Source organism: Pseudophryne corroboree, chromosome 1 (assembly GCF_028390025.1).
Source record: "Pseudophryne corroboree isolate aPseCor3 chromosome 1, aPseCor3.hap2, whole genome shotgun sequence".
Lineage (NCBI taxonomy): Eukaryota > Metazoa > Chordata > Amphibia > Anura > Myobatrachidae > Pseudophryne > Pseudophryne corroboree.
Window position 1 is genome coordinate 252,843,755 of NC_086444.1, and position 17,433 is coordinate 252,861,187.

The 17,433-nt window shown below is 47.4% G+C and overlaps 1 protein-coding gene across 5 annotated transcripts in view; it reads left to right on the top strand.

Annotated features, from left to right (window-relative positions):
* SRFBP1 (serum response factor binding protein 1) overlaps positions 1 to 17,433 on the top strand; it is a 376,852-nt gene that overhangs the window by 185,586 nt on the left and 173,833 nt on the right. The gene's annotated exons all lie outside the window — the stretch shown is intronic.

Genomic DNA, 17,433 nt, shown 5'->3' on the forward strand with positions numbered 1-17,433 from the left:
ACATGCTATCCATACACGCGCACAGCAGGGCGCTGGGGGGGGGGGCAGCATTAAAACCTACTCTGACTGGCAAAAAGGTAGCATATTGGGCCGTGGCACAATCCTACACCCCCGCCAGTAAAAAAATATTTTAGTCATATATTCTGAGGGGAAATGCGCCTTTGCAGGGGGCGGGGCTTCCTCCTCAGTCAGCCAGCACACAGCTCAGCGCCATTTTCTCCAAGCAAGCTGCAGGAGAAAAAACGCTGGTCCTCCTCCACTTCTGAACCAAGTATCAGGGCGCAAAAAGGGGGGAGCACAGTGTAATTTTTGCTGTATTGTTAATTTGGTATTGGGAGTTTGGTCATTAGCGCTGAGTTGTGAACTGGCAAATCCCTTCTGTGTCCTTCTGACAGATTTTACTGTGGGTCTGTCCCCTATAAACCCCAGGGTGTCTGTGGTGTGTTTGTGCACGTGTGTGACATGTCTGAGGCAGGGAGCTATTCCCCTGAGGGAGCCATTTTAGGGACACAGAGTTGTAATGTGATGGCGCTGCCGGCACACCACAAGCCTGAATGGGTGAAAGAATTACGTGATAGTGTGAATCATATCAGTAAGAGATTGGATAAGTCTGAGTCTCATGCAGAAACCTGGAAAAAATCCGTGGAAGATGTGATTTTTTTATAGTTCTGCCTTTTCATTCACAGGGGACCCCTCTTGGTCACATAAAAGGTCATTTGCACAAGTAGTACAAACTGATACCGACGTGGACTCTGATTCCTGTGTTGACACTAGTGATTCCAGGGGAATAGATCCAAAATTAGCGAAGAACATTCAGTACATGATTGTTGCTATAAAGGAGGTCTTAGAAGTTATGGAGCCCCCTCCTTTACCTCAAGAGAAGCCTTACTTTAATAAAGAAAAGAAAATTAACCCGGACTCTCTTTGAGGGAGTCTGGGTAAACCCTGAAAAGAAATTTCATATTCTCAAAAGAATTCAGGTAGCTTATCCTTTCCCTGCAGAGGACAGGAAAAGGTGGGAGTCACCCCCCGTTTTAGACAGTGCCCTGTCACGATTAACAAAAAAAGGTGATTCTCCCTGCGCCTGGGACGGCTCCCCTAAAGGAGCCGGCAGACCGCAAGTTAGAGACTACGTTAAAATCTATTTACGTATATACTCGAGTATATGTCGACCCGAATATAAGCCGAGGCACCTAATTTTACCACTTAAACTCGTTTATAAGCCCTGGGTGGGAAATGCAGCTCTAGCCGTACACAGCCCTCATACTGCCAGATATGCCCCCACAGTGCCAGATATGCCCCCACAGTGCCAGATATGCCCCCATACTGCCAGATATGCCCTCATACTGCCAGATATGCCCTCATACTGCCAGATATGCCCTCATACTGCCAGATATGCCCTCATACTGCCAGATATGCCCCCACAGTGCCAGATATGCCCTCATACTGCCAGATATGCTCCCACAGTGCCAGATATGCCCTCATACTGCCAGATATGCCCCCACAGTGCCAGATATACCCTTATACTGCCAGATATGCCCCCACAGTGCCAGATATACCCTTATACTGCCAGATATGCCCCCACAGTGTTAGATATGCCCTCATATTGCCAGATATGCATCCAAAGTGCCAGATATGCCCCCACAGTGCCAGATATGCCCCCACAGTGCCAGATATGCCCCCACAGTGCCAGATATGCCCCCACAGTGCCAGATATGCCCCCACAGTGCCAGATATGCCCCCACAGTGCCAGATATGCCCCCACAGTGCCAGATATGCCCCCACAGTGCCAGATATGCCCCCATACTGCCAGATATGCCCCCACAGTGCCAGATATGCCCTCATACTGCCGGATATGCCCCCACAGTGCCAGATATGCCCTCATACTGCCAGATATGCCCTCATACTGCCAGATATGCCCCCACAGTGCCAGATATGCTCTCATAGTGCCAGATATGCCCTCATAGTGTCAGATATGCCCTCATAGTGCCAGATATGCCCCCACAGTGCCAGATATGCCCTCATACTGCCAGATATGCCCCCACAGTGCCAGATATGCCCCCACAGTGCCAGATATGCCCCCACAGTGCCAGATATGCCCCCACAGTGCCAGATATGCCCCCACAGTGCCATATATGCCCTCATAGTGCCAGATATGCACCCTCAGTGCCACATATGGCCCCCCCAAGTGCCAAATATGCTCCCCCAGTGCCAGTTACTTACTCTTCGCCGCTCCCGCGCTGTCTTGTGAAGGAAGGACACGGAGGGCACAGCGCTCGCCTCTCCTGTGTCGTCCCGGCGGCAGCGGCTTGTGTGTGTTAAATGAAGTCCCGGTTCGTGAGCCAATCAGAGCTCACGAACGGGTACTTCATTTAATAGACCCGCCGGAGACGCAGGAGGGACACAGGAGAGGCGCGCGCTGTGCCCTCCGTGTCCCTCCTTCACAAGACAGTGCGGGAGCGGCGGAGGGTAACTGGCACTGGGGGGGCATATGTGGCACTGACTCGAGTATAAGCTGAGGGGGCTTTTTCAGCACAAAAAAAAGAGCTGAAAAAGTCGGCTTATACTCGAGTATATACGGTATGTGGCCAATGGGACACTACTCAGGCCTACCATTGCCTGTGCGTGGGTGAGTAGTGCTATTGAAAAGTGGTCAGAAAACTTGTCATCAGAGATTGACACAATAGATAGAGATGAGATACTCTTAATGTTAGGTCATATCAAAGACGCTGCTGCGTATATGCTAGAAGCCATGAAAGATATTGAGCTCTTGGGGTCAAAAGCCGCTACCATGGCTGTTTCAGCAAGGAGGGCGTTGTGGATTCGTCAATGGAATGCTGACGCAGATTCCAAAAGGAATACGGAGTCTCTCCCGTATAAAGGTGAGGCCTTGTTTGTAGATGAATTGGATGCTTTAGTTTCTGTGGCTACCGCAGGTAAGTCAACATTCTTGCCTTATGCTCCTGCGCCGGCAAAAAAAAAAGACATCACTCTCAGATGCAGTCCTTTCGGCCCAATAAATACAAAAAGGGTAAAGGTTCCCCTTTCTTTGCGGGTAGAGGAAGGGGAAAAGGAAAAAGTCTGCAGCGTCTCCAGGATCACAGGAGCAGAAATCAACCCCTGCTTCTGCCAAATCTTCAGCGTGACGCTGGGGCTCCCTTGCGGGAGTCCGCTCAGGTGGGGGCACGTCTGAAACTTTTCAGTCAGTTCTGGGTTCAGTCTGGTCTGGACCCGTGGATCTTACAAATTGTGTCCCACAGGTACAAACTGGAGTTTCAAGACGTTCCCCCATGCCAATTTTTCAAATCGGCCTTATCAGCTTCTCTCCCAGACATGGAAGTAGTAGCAACAGCAATACAAAAATTATGTCAGGATCAAGTCATTGTCCTGGTTCCCTTGTCACAACAAGGGGAAGGGTTTTATTCAAGCCTCTTTGTAGTTCCGAAGCCGGACGGCTCGGTCAGACTGATTCTAAACCTGAAATCTCTGAATCTCTACCTGCAAAGGTTCAAGATGGAATCTCTGAGGGCAGTGATTTCCAGTCTGGAGGAAGGGGATTTCATGGTGTCAGTAGACATAAAGGATGCCTACTTACATGTTCCCATTTATCCTCCACATCAAGCTTATCTGAGATTCGTGATACAGGAGTGTCATTACCAATTTCAGACGTCGTTTGGACTCTCCACGGCACCGAGGGTGTTTACCAAGGTGATTGCGGAGATGATGGTCCTCCTTCGACAGAAAGGAGTCAATATAATTCCTTACCTGGACGATCTCCTGATAAAAGCGAGGTCCAGGGAGAAGTTGGTGCAGAACATTGCACTCTCCCTGACCGTACTTCAACAACACGGTTGGATCATAAATGAAAAGGCTCTGGAGATCCAGAGAATGGTCAAACAAATTCTGAAACCAACAAGAGTGTCGATTCATCAATGCATTTGGTTGTTGGGAAAGATGGTAGCGGCCTGCGAGGCCATACAGTTTGGCCGTTTCCATGCCAGAGTATTCCAGTGGAACCTGTTGGACTAGTGGTCCGGATCCCACCTACACATGCACCGGAAGATAATCCTGTCATCCAAAGCCAGAATTTCGCTCCTGTGGTGGCTACACAGTTCTCACCTACTAGAGGGACGCAGGTTCGGGATTCAGGACTGGGTCCTAGTAACCACGGATGCAAGTCTCCGAGGCTGGGGTGCAGTCACACAGGTAGAAATCTTCCAAGAAAGATGGTCAAGTCAGGAAACCTGTCTTCACATAAACGTTTTGGAGTTGAGAGCCATTTACAACGGCCTTCTACAAGCGGGGCATCTTCTTCAAGATCAACCCGTACAGATCCAGTCGCACAATGTTACAGCAGTCGCGTACATAAACCGTCAGGGCAGAAAGAAAAGCAGAGCGGCGATGGCAGAGGTGACAAAGATCCTCCTCTGGGCAGAAAGGCATGCAAGAGCTCTGTTGGCAATTTTCATTCCGGGAGTGGACAACTGGGAAGCAGACTCCTCAGCAGACACGATCTCCATCCAGGAGAGTGGGGCCTCCACCAAGAAGTCTTCGCAGAGGTGTCAGGTCTTTGGGGACTTCCTCAAGTAGACATGATGGCATCTCGTCTCAACAAGAAGCTTCAGAGATATTGTTCCAGGTCGAGAGACCCTCAAGCAATAGCAGTGGATGCACAGGTGACCTAGTGGGTGTTTTGGTCGGCGTATGTCTTTCCTCCATTACCACTAATTCCAAAAGTGCTCAAGATCATCAGAAGAACAAGGGTTCGAGTGATCCTCATTGTCCCAGACTGGCCAAGGAGAGCTTGGTATCCAGATCTTCAGGAGCTGCTCATAGAAGATCCTCTTCCTCTTCGCGAGGACCTGCTGCAGCAGGGGCCGTGCGTGTATCAAGACTTACCGCGGCTAAGTTTGACGGCATGGCTGTTGAGCGCCGGATCCTAGCCCGAAAGGGTATTCCCAAAGAAGTCATTCCCACTCTGATTCAGGCCAGGAAAGGAGTTACGTCTAAACATTACCACTGTATTTGGAGAAAATGTGTCTTGGTGTGAATCCAAGAAGGCTCCTACGGAAGATTTTCAGTTAGGACATTTTCTCAATTTTCTGCAGACAGGTGTGGATGCGGGACTAAGATTGGGTTCAATCAAGGTCCAGATTTCGTCCTTGTCCGTTTTCTTTCAGAAACAATTGGCCTCACTTCCAGAAGTTCAGACGTTCGTGAAAGGGGTTCTGCACATCCAACCTCCATTTGTGCCACCAGTGGCACCATGGTATCTTAATGTGGTGTTGCAGTTCCTTCAATCGGATTGGTTTGAACCTCTACAGGAGATAGAGTTGAAGTTTCTCACTTGGAAAGTGGCCATGCTGTTGGCCTTGGCATCCGCAAGGAGGGTGTCTGAGTTAGGGGCCTTGTCTCACAAGAGTCCTTACTTGATCTTCCATGAAGATAGGGATGAGTTAAGAACTCGTCAGCAATTTCTTCCGAAGGTGGTTTCTTCTTTCCATATAAACCAACCTATTGTGGTGCCAGTGGCTACTGACACCTTTGCTGCGTCAAAGTCTCTGGATGTGGTCAGAGCTTTGAAAATTTATATCGCAAGAACAGCTCGGATACGGAAAACAGAGGCTCTGTTTGTCCTGTATGCTCCCAACAAGATTGGGTGTCCTGCTTCTAAGCAGACCATTGCGCGCTGGATCAGAGGTACGATTCAGCACGCTCATTCCACGGCAGGATTGCCGATACCGAATTCGGTGAATGCCCATTCTACTAGAAAGGTGGGCTCATCCTGGGCGGCTGCCCGGGGGTTCTCGGCGTTACAACTTTGCCGAGCAACTACTTGGTTTTACAAGTTTGACACCTTGGCCGATGGGGACCTCAAGTTTGGTCAATCGGTGCTGCAGGGTCATCCGCTGAAGTGAACCCCAGCATCCTCTAGGACGTATGAGAAAACAGGATTTTAATACCTACCAGTAAATCCTTTTCTCCTAGTCCGTAGAGGATGCTGGGCACCCGGCCCAGTGCGTTCTTTACCTGCAGTTATTCTTTTGTTAAGTTTTCAGCACGGTTGCTGTAATGTTCATGCTTGTTGGCATGAGTTTTGTTGAATGCCATGTTGTGCGGCATGGTTGAAGTGTGAGCTGGTATGAATCTCACCGTTAATTTAAAAGTAAATCCTTATCTCGAAATGTCCGTCTTCCTGGGCACAGTTCCTATACTGAGGTCTGGAGGAGGGGCATAGAGGGAGGCGCCAGTTCACACTCTAGAAAAGTCTTAAAGTGCCCATGGCTCCTGTGGAACCGTCTATACCCCATGGTACTGAAGTGGACCCCAGCATCCTCTACGGACTAGGAGAAAAGGATTTACTGGTAGGTATTAAAATCCTGTTTTTTTTAATGTTTTGATTTATATTGTGATTTAATCATCTGATTTAAATCGTGCAACCCTGAATACAAGTAAAGCATCTATGTACTGATAGCTCTGTCTGGGCAAGAGGTCTGTGAGCCTGCCTTCTGTTGCTGGTGTGCACCTGTTTTTTGGGGGGTTTTCTACATGGCACTAGAAGTTTCAGCATGGTAGCACCTTTTATTATGTTTGAAATCAGGGTGTGCAGTCTAGCCCCCAGACCCTTTTTTCCTCTGTATTTGTGTATATATTGTACAGTTGAAGGTGAGACTCCTTCTGTCTGGATTAGTAACTCGCCCACCTGCCCTTAGGTCATTTAAATTTGTGTATGGTCCTGCATAGCAGTCTACACATTAGAACGGCACTATGAAAGGTAAGTCCTGGATAAATAGTGTCAGTTAGGGATGCACCTGATAAAAGTTTGCCTTGCCCTGGTAAGTGGTCTTATATAGCTGCTGCTGTAGCGTTGCTCTCCCCCGTCTGCCCGCGGCTCTCCCCGATCCACGTGCTTTTCGACAAGTCTAATTCATCGACTTGTCGAAAAATTTAGGGATATATTGAATATGTCGAATCAGGATTCGACCTTAAAAAGTCGAAAGTCGAAACTGCCGTCTTTTCAACAGATATCATGTATATAGATAAATATCAAGGACGGATAAGATAAAAAATGTGATACATAAATTTATTAAAACATAAATAGAGACTATGGGGTGTATTCAATTCAAATTGAATTTCCTATCTTGTCGGATTAACGGGAGTTTCCGACAATTTAAGGTCGAATCCAGATTCGACCTATTCAATCAACCTCCCGTCTATCCGACAAGTCAGAAAATCCGACTTGCCGGAAAGCACGTGGATCGGCCAGGTCTTGGCCCAGTTTCCGACAATCTCAATCCAACTTTAAAAAAAGTCAGATTGAGGAGATGAGATGGGTGAGCAGGGTCATCTTTTGAGCAGTGTGGGGACGAGACAGCGGACGGGAGAGGAGATGGAGCGGGAATGGCTGAGGGTTAGGAAGAGCTGAGAGGAGGCGTGTGCTGGAGGCGGGACCTCGCTTGCTGGAGCCGGGTGCTGTGAGGTCTGGCGGCACCCCATCCTCTTCCTACACTGCTTCAGCCGCAATGTTCCCTGCTGTCCCCGCTGCGATGACCGGAGGGCGTCTGTCTGTGTTCTTTCAGATTTGTCAATCTGACTTTCAAAAAAATCGGATTGGCATTGTCGGTAATCCAATAGGATTTGGCCGTTCATTGAATAGTGCTTTTTCGGATCCCGTTCATATACTGTACCCTGTCCCTTTCGTATATTGTCTTGAATTGTAGGTCACTGTTTTATTGTTGTATTTACTTGTTCATGTACTCTGTAATTGGGCGCTACGGATCCCTTGGGGCACCATGTAATAAAGGATAATAGTAATAATAATGTTCTAAAGAGTAAACACAAAATTTACTGTGGTTTTTTCTGTGGTGATGGGAAAATTAGTGTCGGAAAGGATCCGACTTGAGTTGAATATACGTCTGTCTGTCTCTCTCTCTCTCTCTCTCTCTCTCTCTCTCTCTCTCTATCTATCTATATATATATATATATATATATATATATATATGGCAAATAACAGGAAGCGGCACTCAGAGATGTGGTATATCGTGCAAAATAAAGCTGCAAAGCTTTAATATATCATCACATCAACGTTTCAAAGTTTTCCCCCTTCATCAGGATAACAACAAGTGATACAAACACAAACTTTATACATTACCCCCACCAATGAAACCATTCCCGCATTCCCGCCAGCGTCCCGGGGATCTGTAGCCACTCCCCCTGCACTCGCGGCTATTTCCAGAAGCGGAAGTGACGCGGTACACCGCACTGGCCGTCGTGGAAGTTGCTATGGAAACGCGGCACCACACGCGTGCAGGGACGCCGCCGGCGTTGCCACGGAAACCCGTAGCGGATGTAGTGGTTTAAATAAACCAAACAGGTTAACCACATAAAGACGATTAGCCGCGTCGGTGGCATCCTAACCGCGGGCGGTGCCAGGCATCCACATAAAATTGTTTATGTGGATGCCTGGCACCGCCCGCGGTTAGGATGCCACCGACGCGACTTTGCAGAAGGATTTGATTCGGTTTCAGACAGCATGTATATAAATTGGTATCAGAAATAAACAAAACAATGAAACCTATTCAGAATAGGAAGTTATGTGTACCACATTGATCAGTTTTGCCCTGTAAACTTTAATTTTGTTGTATTAATTACCTTGTTGATGGCTTAGCCCACTGATTACAGTGGGGCTTGACAAATTTTTCTTAAATCTAAGAGCAAGGATGAAAGTGTAGGAGCCAGACCCCACCCCCTTCCAAAGTCGCAATCCCCATTAAAGCATAGACCATTTTATGTGAGAGTTCTATGCAGCTGGAATTTGGAGACAGCAGATGGCACAGGCAAGGATGGACAGGAGCAGTTAAAGCCGGTCGGGACGGACACTCCGTCCATTAACTCTTGTGCATTTGCCCACAAATCTCTGCTGGAGCTGCTGGGGCTAAAGTGGATCTGCTTCCTTCCACCCTGCATAATTTGGTAGCCAGGCAGCAAAATCTAGGAGCCATGGCAACCTGGCCCCTGGGATTTGTCGAGCCGTGGATTACAGTATTAACATGAAGAAGTATATTAACTTCATAGAAAACAATTTAGATGAAATGACAGATGAGATATGTAGATAATGGAGCTATAGAAGCCAGAACTGTAATAACTGTTACTTACAGAATAAATGTGATAAAGTTGGAATACTAATTAACAGAAAGATGAGTAGCAGCCACAGGGCTAGTCAGACCCTGCAAAGGCAGATCAATCCTGGTATGCATAAAAACTGGGATAAATGTAAGCATAAGTACTACTAGAATTATTAAAATGCACCCAATGGTAAAGTGGATTAAATTTGCACCTTAAACACATGTAGTAAGTGGTCTTGTACCAGGGAAACATAAATTAGGAGCTTTTCTAATGTTAAAAGGATCTTTCCAATCTCCTGTGTCAACTATAGAGCAGTTATTGCAATTTCTCTGACGTCCTAGTGGATGCTGGGACTCCGTCAGGACCATGGGGGAATAGCGGCTCCGCAGGAGACAGGGCACAAAATTTAAAAGTTTGACCACTAGGTGGTGTGTACTGGCTCCTCCCCCTATGACCCTCCTCCAAGCCTCAGTTAGGTTTTTGTGCCCGTCCGAGCAGGGTGCAATCTAGGTGGCTCTCCTAAAGAGCTGCTTAGAAAAAGTTTGTTAGGTTTTTTATTTTCAGTGAGTCCTGCTGGCAACAGGCTCACTGCAACGAGGGACTTAGGGGAGAAGAAGTGAACTCACCTGCGTGCAGGATGGATTTGCTTCTTAGGCTACTGGACACTAGCTCCAGAGGGACGATCACAGGTACAGCCTGGATGGGTCACCGGAGCCGCGCCGCCGACCCCCTTGCAGATGCCGAATAGAGAAGAGGTCCAGAAACCGGCGGCAGAAGACGTCTCAGTCTTCATGAGGTAGCGCACAGCACTGCAGCTGTGCGCCATTGCTCTCCGCACACTTCACACCAGCGGTCACTGAGGGTGCAGGGCGCTTGGGGGGGCGCCCTGGGCAGCAATGTAATATACCTATTCTGGCTAAAATATATCGCATATAGCCCCTGGGGCTATATGGATGTATTTAACCCCTGCCAGGTTCCAAAAAAACCGGGAGAAGAAGCCCGCCGAAAAGGGGGCGGGGCCTATTCTCCTCAGCACACAGCGCCATTTTCCTGCCCAGCTCCGCTGCGAGGAAGGCTCCCAGGACTCTCCCCTGCACTGCACTACAGAAACAGGGTAAAAACAGAGAGGGGGGGCACTTATTGGCGATATTTATAATATTTGAGCTGCTATAAAGGGAACACACTTATTAAGGTTGTCCCTATATATATTTATAGCGCTTGGGTGTGTGCTGGCAAACTCTCCCTCTGTCTCCCCAAAGGGCTAGTGGGGTCCTGTCTTCTATCAGAGCATTCCCTGTGTGTCTGCTGTGTGTCGGTACGTGTGTGTCGACATGTATGAGGACGATGTTGGCGTGGAGGCGGAGCAATTGCCTGTAATGGTGATGTCACCCCCTAGGGAGTCGACACCAGAATGGATGGCTTTGTTTATGGAATTACGGGATAGTGTCAGCACGCTACAAAAGTCGGTTGACGACATGAGACAGCCGGCAAACCAGTTAGTACCTGTCCAGGCGTCTCAGACACCGTCAGGGGCTGTAAAACGCCCTTTACCTCAGTCGGTCGACACAGACACTGACACTGAATCCAGTGTCGACGGTGAAGAAACAAACGTATTTTCCAGTAGGGCCACACGTTATATGATCACGGCAATGAAGGAGGCTTTGCATATCTCTGATACTGCAAGTACCACAAAAAGGGGTATTATGTGGGGTGTGAAAAAACTACCGATAGTTTTTCCTGAATCAGAGGAACTGAATGAAGTGTGTGATGAAGCGTGGGTTACCCCAGATAGAAAACTGCTAATTTCAAAGAAGTTATTGGCATTATACCCTTTCCCGCCAGAGGTTAGGGCGCGCTGGGAAACACCTCCTAGGGTGGATAAGGCGCTCACACGCTTATCAAAGCAAGTGGCGTTACCGTCTCCTGATACGGCCGCCCTCAAGGATCCAGCTGATAGGAGGCTGGAGAATACATTGAAAAGTATATACACACATACGGGTGTTATACTGAGACCAGCAATCGCCTCAGCCTGGATGTGCAGTGCTGGCGTGGCTTGGTCGGAGTCACTGTCTGAAAATATTGATACCCTGGATAGGGACAGTATTTTACTGACTATAGAGCAGTTAAAGGATGCATTTCTTTATATGCGAGATGCACAGAGAGATATTTGCACTCTGGCATCAAGAGTAAGTGCGATGTCCATATCTGCCAGAAGAAGTTTATGGACGCGCCAGTGGTCAGGTGATGCGGATTCCAAACGACATATGGAAGTATTGCCGTATAAGGGGGAGGAATTATTTGGGGTCGGTCTATCGGATCTGGTGGCCACGGCAATGGCCGGAAATTCCACCTTTTTACCCCAGGTCACCTCCCAGCAGAAAAAGCCGCAGGCTTTTCAGCCGCAGTCCTTTCGTTCCTATAAGAACAAACGAGCAAAAGGACATTCCTATTTGCCCCGAGGCAAAGGAAAGGGTAAGAGACTGCAACAAGCAGCTCCTTCCCAGGAGCAGAAGCCCTCCCCGGCTTCTACAAAGGCGTCAGCATGACGCTGGGACCTTACAAGCAGACTCAGGGGCGGTGGGGGGTCGCCTCAAACATTTCAGCGCACAGTGGGCTCACTCGCAGGTGGACCCCTGGATCCTGCAGGTAGTATCTCAGGGTTACAGGTTGGAATTCGAGAAGTCCCCTCCTCGCCGTTTCCTAAAGTCTGCTTTGCCAACGCCTCCCTCCGACAGGGCGACGGTATTGGAGGCCATTCACAAGCTGTATTCTCAGCAGGTGATAGTCAAGGTAACCCTCCTACAACAGGGACAGGGGTATTACTCCACGCTATTTGTGGTACCGAAGCCGGACGGCTCGGTAAGACCGATTCTAAATCTAAAATCTCTGAACCTGTACATACAAAAATTCAAGTTCAAGATGGAGTCACTCAGAGCAGTGATAGCGAATCTGGAAGAAGGGGATTTTATGGTGTCCTTGGACATCAAGGATGCTTACCTTCATGTTCCAATTTGTCCTTCACACCAAGGGTACCTCAGGTTCGTGGTCCAAAACTGTCATTATCAGTTTCAGACGCTGCCGTTTGGATTGTCCACGGCACCCCGGGTCTTTACCAAGGTAATGGCCGAAATGATGATCCTTCTTCGAAGAGAAGGCGTCTTAATTATCCCTTACTTGGACGATCTCCTGATAAGAGCAAGATCCAGAGAACAGCTGGAGGTCGGAGTAGCACTAACCCAAGTAGTGCTCCAACAACACGGGTGGATTCTGAATTTTCCAAAATCCCAACTGATCCCGACGACACGTCTGTTGTTCCTAGGGATGATTCTGGACACTGTTCAGAAAAAGGTATTTCTTCCGGAGGAGAAAGCCAGGGAGTTATCCGATCTAGTCAGGAACCTCCTAAAACCAGGAAAAGTATCTGTGCATCAATGCACAAGAGTCCTGGGAAAAATGGTAGCTTCTTACGAAGCGATTCCATTCGGCAGATTCCATGCATACAGAACTGGGTCCTAGTGACCACGGATGCCAGCCTGAGAGGCTGGGGAGCGGTCACACAGGGAAGAAACTTCCAGGGCGTGTGGTCAAGCCTGGAGACGTCTCTTCACATAAATATACTGGAGCTAAGAGCAATCTACAATGCTCTAAGCCTGGCAAAACCTCTGCTTCAGGGTCAGCCGGTGTTGATTCAGTCGGACAACATCACGGCAGTCGCCCACGTAAACAGACAGGGCGGCACAAGAAGCAGGAATGCAATGGCAGAAGCTGCAAGGATTCTCCGCTGGGCAGAAAATCATGTGTTAGCACTTTCAGCTGTGTTCATCCCGGGAGTGGACAACTGGGAAGCAGACTTCCTCAGCAGACACGATCTGCACCCGGGAGAGTGGGGACTTCATCCAGAAGTCTTCCACATGATTGTGGTCCATTGGGAAAGACCAATGGTGGACATGATGGCGTCCCGCCTCAACAAAAAACTGGACAGGTATTGCGCCAGGTCAAGAGACCCTCAGGCAATAGCTGTAGACGCTCTGGTAACACCATGGGTGTACCAGTCAGTGTATGTGTTTCCTCCTCTGCCTCTCATACCAAAAGTACTGAGAATTATACGGCAAAGGGGAGTAAGAACGATACTCGTGGCTCCGGATTGGCCAAGAAGAACTTGGTACCCGGAACTTCAGGAGATGCTCACGGAAGATCCGTGGCCTCTACCTCTAAGACGGGACCTGCTTCAGCAGGGACCGTGTCTATTCCAAGACTTACCGCAGCTGCGTTTGACGGCATGGCGGTTGAACGCCGAATCCTAAGGGAAAAGGGCATTCCGGAAGAGGTCATCCCTACCCTGGTAAAAGCCAGGAAGGAGGTGACTGCACAACATTATCACCGCATTTGGAGAAAATATGTTGCGTGGTGTGAGGCCAGGAAGGCCCCGACGGAGGAATTTCAACTTGGTCGATTCCTACATTTCCTGCAAACAGGATTGTCTATGGGCCTCAAATTAGGGTCCATTAAGGTTCAAATTTCGGCCCTGTCGATTTTCTTCCAGAAAGAATTGGCTTCAGTTCCTGAAGTCCAGACTTTTGTGAAAGGAGTACTACATATACAGCCCCCGGTTGTGCCCCCAGTGGCACCGTGGGATCTTAATGTAGTTTTGGATTTTCTCAAATCCCATTGGTTTGAGCCACTCAAATCGGTGGATTTGAAATATCTTACATGGAAAGTAACCATGCTACTGGCCCTGGCTTCAGCCAGGAGAGTGTCAGAATTGGCGGCTTTATCGTATAAAAGCCCATATCTGATTTTCCATTCGGACAGGGCAGAACTGCGGACGCGTCCTCACTTTCTGCCTAAGGTGGTTTCAGCGTTTCACCTGAACCAGCCTATTGTGGTGCCTGCGGCTACTAGCGATTTGGAGGATTCCAAGTTGCTGGACGTTGTCAGAGCATTGAAAATATATATTTCAAGGACGGCTGGAGTCAGAAAATCTGACTCGCTGTTTATACTGTATGCACCCAACAAGCTGGGTGCTCCTGCTTCTAAGCAGACGATTGCTCGTTGGATTTGTAGCACAATTCAACTTGCACATTCTGTGGCAGGCCTGCCACAGCCTAAATCTGTCAAGGCCCATTCCACAAGGAAGGTGGGCTCATCTTGGGCGGCTGCCCGAGGGGTCTCGGCATTACAACTCTGCCGAGCAGCTACGTGGTCAGGGGAGAACACGTTTGTAAAATTCTAAAATTTGATACCCTGGCTAAGGAGGACCTGGAGTTCTCTCATTCGGTGCTGCAGAGTCATCCGCACTCTCCCGCCCGTTTGGGAGCTTTGGTATAATCCCCATGGTCCTGACGGAGTCCCATCATCCACTAGGACGTCAGAGAAAATAAGATTTTACTTACCGATAAATCTATTTCTCGTAGTCCGTAGTGGATGCTGGGCGCCCATCCCAAGTGCGGATTGTCTGCAATACTTGTACATAGTTATTGTTACAAAAAAATCGGGTTGTTATTGTTGTGAGCCGTCTGTTCAGAGGCTCCTACGTTTGTCATACTGTTAACTGGGTTCAGATCACAAGTTGTACGGTGTGATTGGTGTGGCTGGTATGAGTCTTACCCGGGATTCAAAATCCTTCCTTATTGTGTACGCTCGTCCGGGTACAGTATCCTAACTGAGGCTTGGAGGAGGGTCATAGGGGGAGGAGCCAGTACACACCACCTAGTGGTCAAACTTTTAAATTTTGTTCCCTGTCTCCTGCGGAGCCGCTATTCCCCCATGGTCCTGACGGAGTCCCAGCATTCACTACGGACTACGAGAAATAGATTTATCGGTAAGTAAAATCTTATTATAATCCTTATGACCTATGGTTTTCTATCTGTAAGAAGGACATATGAGTATCAGATACATTCTCATTAGTATTGGAGTCACATACAGTATGTCCTTTAAAAATATGAAAATTTAATTTTCATTGTGCACTTTGGCCTACGCCTTCTATAGCACTTACATGGTCCGCCTCTGCAGAACTGTGGCAAAGAAAAACAGTCAATTGAAAGTGCAGCCATACTATCCCATCTTAATTTAGAATTATCCATTTTACCATAATTTCAGCTCAGTAGACACTCACATATGTCCACGTTTAATGAGTTTTCTTATGGGTTAAATATATTGAATTAAACAAGTAAGCATTTAAAATCAGAGCTGCCCAAGAGGGTATGGGGGTATTGTACATTTAACAAACAAACACAAAACGCCTAATTCATTGAATGTCACATATAATATGTAGTGTTCACGCTAGGCTGTTTTAGCAGGGCGCCGCGTCCTGCCCAATTTTTTTAAAGGCAAAATCCGCCCTGCCCCTTTTGCGGCGCCCTGCTAGAACAGCCGTCCGCTTCCTGCCCTCCCAGCGTGTAAAGATGCCGTGCGCATGCGCACGGCATCCATTCACGCTATGGGAGAAAGCTGGGGGAAGCCCAGCACCTCCGTCGGTGCTGGGCACGCCCCCAACAGTGACGTCGCCGGCCACAGACGCCCCCTCTAGCAACGTCTGTGTGCCGCACTGCCCACTAAAATGTCGTCCCCATGGCCACACCCACTAATTTACATGGCCACGCCCTGTTTCGGGCGTTCACGCGGCTTCGCCGCACGCGCACAAATATGCCCCTGGTGTCCGGCGCCCTGCCCTATTTGATTCCTAGAAGGAACACTATTATGCATCTTCTTTTTTTTTTTTTTTATTTACTTCTAACTCATCGGTGGGGATCTATGGAGATCTTTCACTTTCTTTCTCTCACCATAAAAAGAAATTAGGGCTACATGTATTTAAAATGTCCATAGCTTCACAATTTTTTTTATTTGCATTACATTTAGGTGTTTGTTTTAATATAAGTGCTTTAGAAATTATTCCTAGATTGAGCTATAGATATCCAATTTACTAGTGGGCAAAGTCATGGGGGATTTTGGGGGTATTCTATTACCTGAGGAAGTTTGCAGCCCCTGGGGGAGGGGGGCACTTATTTATTAATGGGAATCTATGGACACAAGGATGGGAGGGAGTTACGCCTCTGGGGAATTTGTTTCCACTAGGGGGGGGTAAGGGCAATGCCACTAGTGCAGTGGTTTCCAAACTTTTTTGAATCACAGCACCCTAGAATATCAGAATTTTTTTCACGGCACCCCTAGGCCAAAAATTTCTTATTGAGAAATTTAGAAAGAAATATTACATTAAGTAGATCGCGTTTATATGTCATCCTTTGGGTCAGTTGTGTGGTGAGGGACAAGATTTGCTTCTGTTTGGCCACATATTTTATGACTGGCAGCCACCAGCACTGGTTTTGCCTACAGGTTGAGTATCCCTTATCCAAAATGCTTGGGACCAGCGGTATTTTGGATATCGGATTTTTCCGTATTTTGGAATAATTGCATACCATAATGAGATATCATGGCGATGGGACCTAAGTGTAAGCACAGAATGCATTTATGTTTCATATACACCTTATACACACAGCCTGAAGGTCATTTTAGCCAATATTTTTTATAACTTTGTACATTAAACAAAGTGTGTCTACATTCACACAATTCATTCATGTTTCATATACCCCCTATACACACAGCCTGAAGGTCATTTAATACAATATTTTTAATAACTTTGTGTATTAAACAAAGTTTGTGTACATTGAGTCCTCAAAAAACAAAGATTTCACTATCTCACTCTCCCTCAAAAAAGTCCGTATTTCGGAATATTCCGTATTTCGGAATATTTGGATATGGGATACTCAACCTGTATTATATTGACCATGAATAATTTAAATTGGTCCTGGACCACCAACCCAGTGTCCCTAGGCACACAGTTTGGGACCTCTGCACTAATGGATTATTTGCTGCTGGTGAATGGGTAATATAAGTTAGGAAATATAACAATGGGGACTTATGGACAATTGGAAGGTGCTATGCATCTCTAAGTGTATTTTTTCCCTCACAAAATTATTTAAATATGTTTTTGATTAACAAAAAATAAATAAACTAAATTAAATAAAAAGACACATTTTAGTCACTTTAGAAAAAATTGACCGTTAAGTAGTTAAAGGCCACTAAAAAGAAGTGCTTGTGATGTACTAGTAATAATTACTAACATATAATTGAAGTTTTAACAACTAAGCAGTACAGAATATTGAGGCATAGTGGCGAGTACCTACTAAAGAAAAGGGGCTGCTTATTATTTCCTGCCACTGATCTAGCATTTCTCTCAGCTGCGGTTTACAGTAGGTGAGACCACAGAGCCACTGATGTAGCGATAAGTAAATAACACCTCAGTTACGC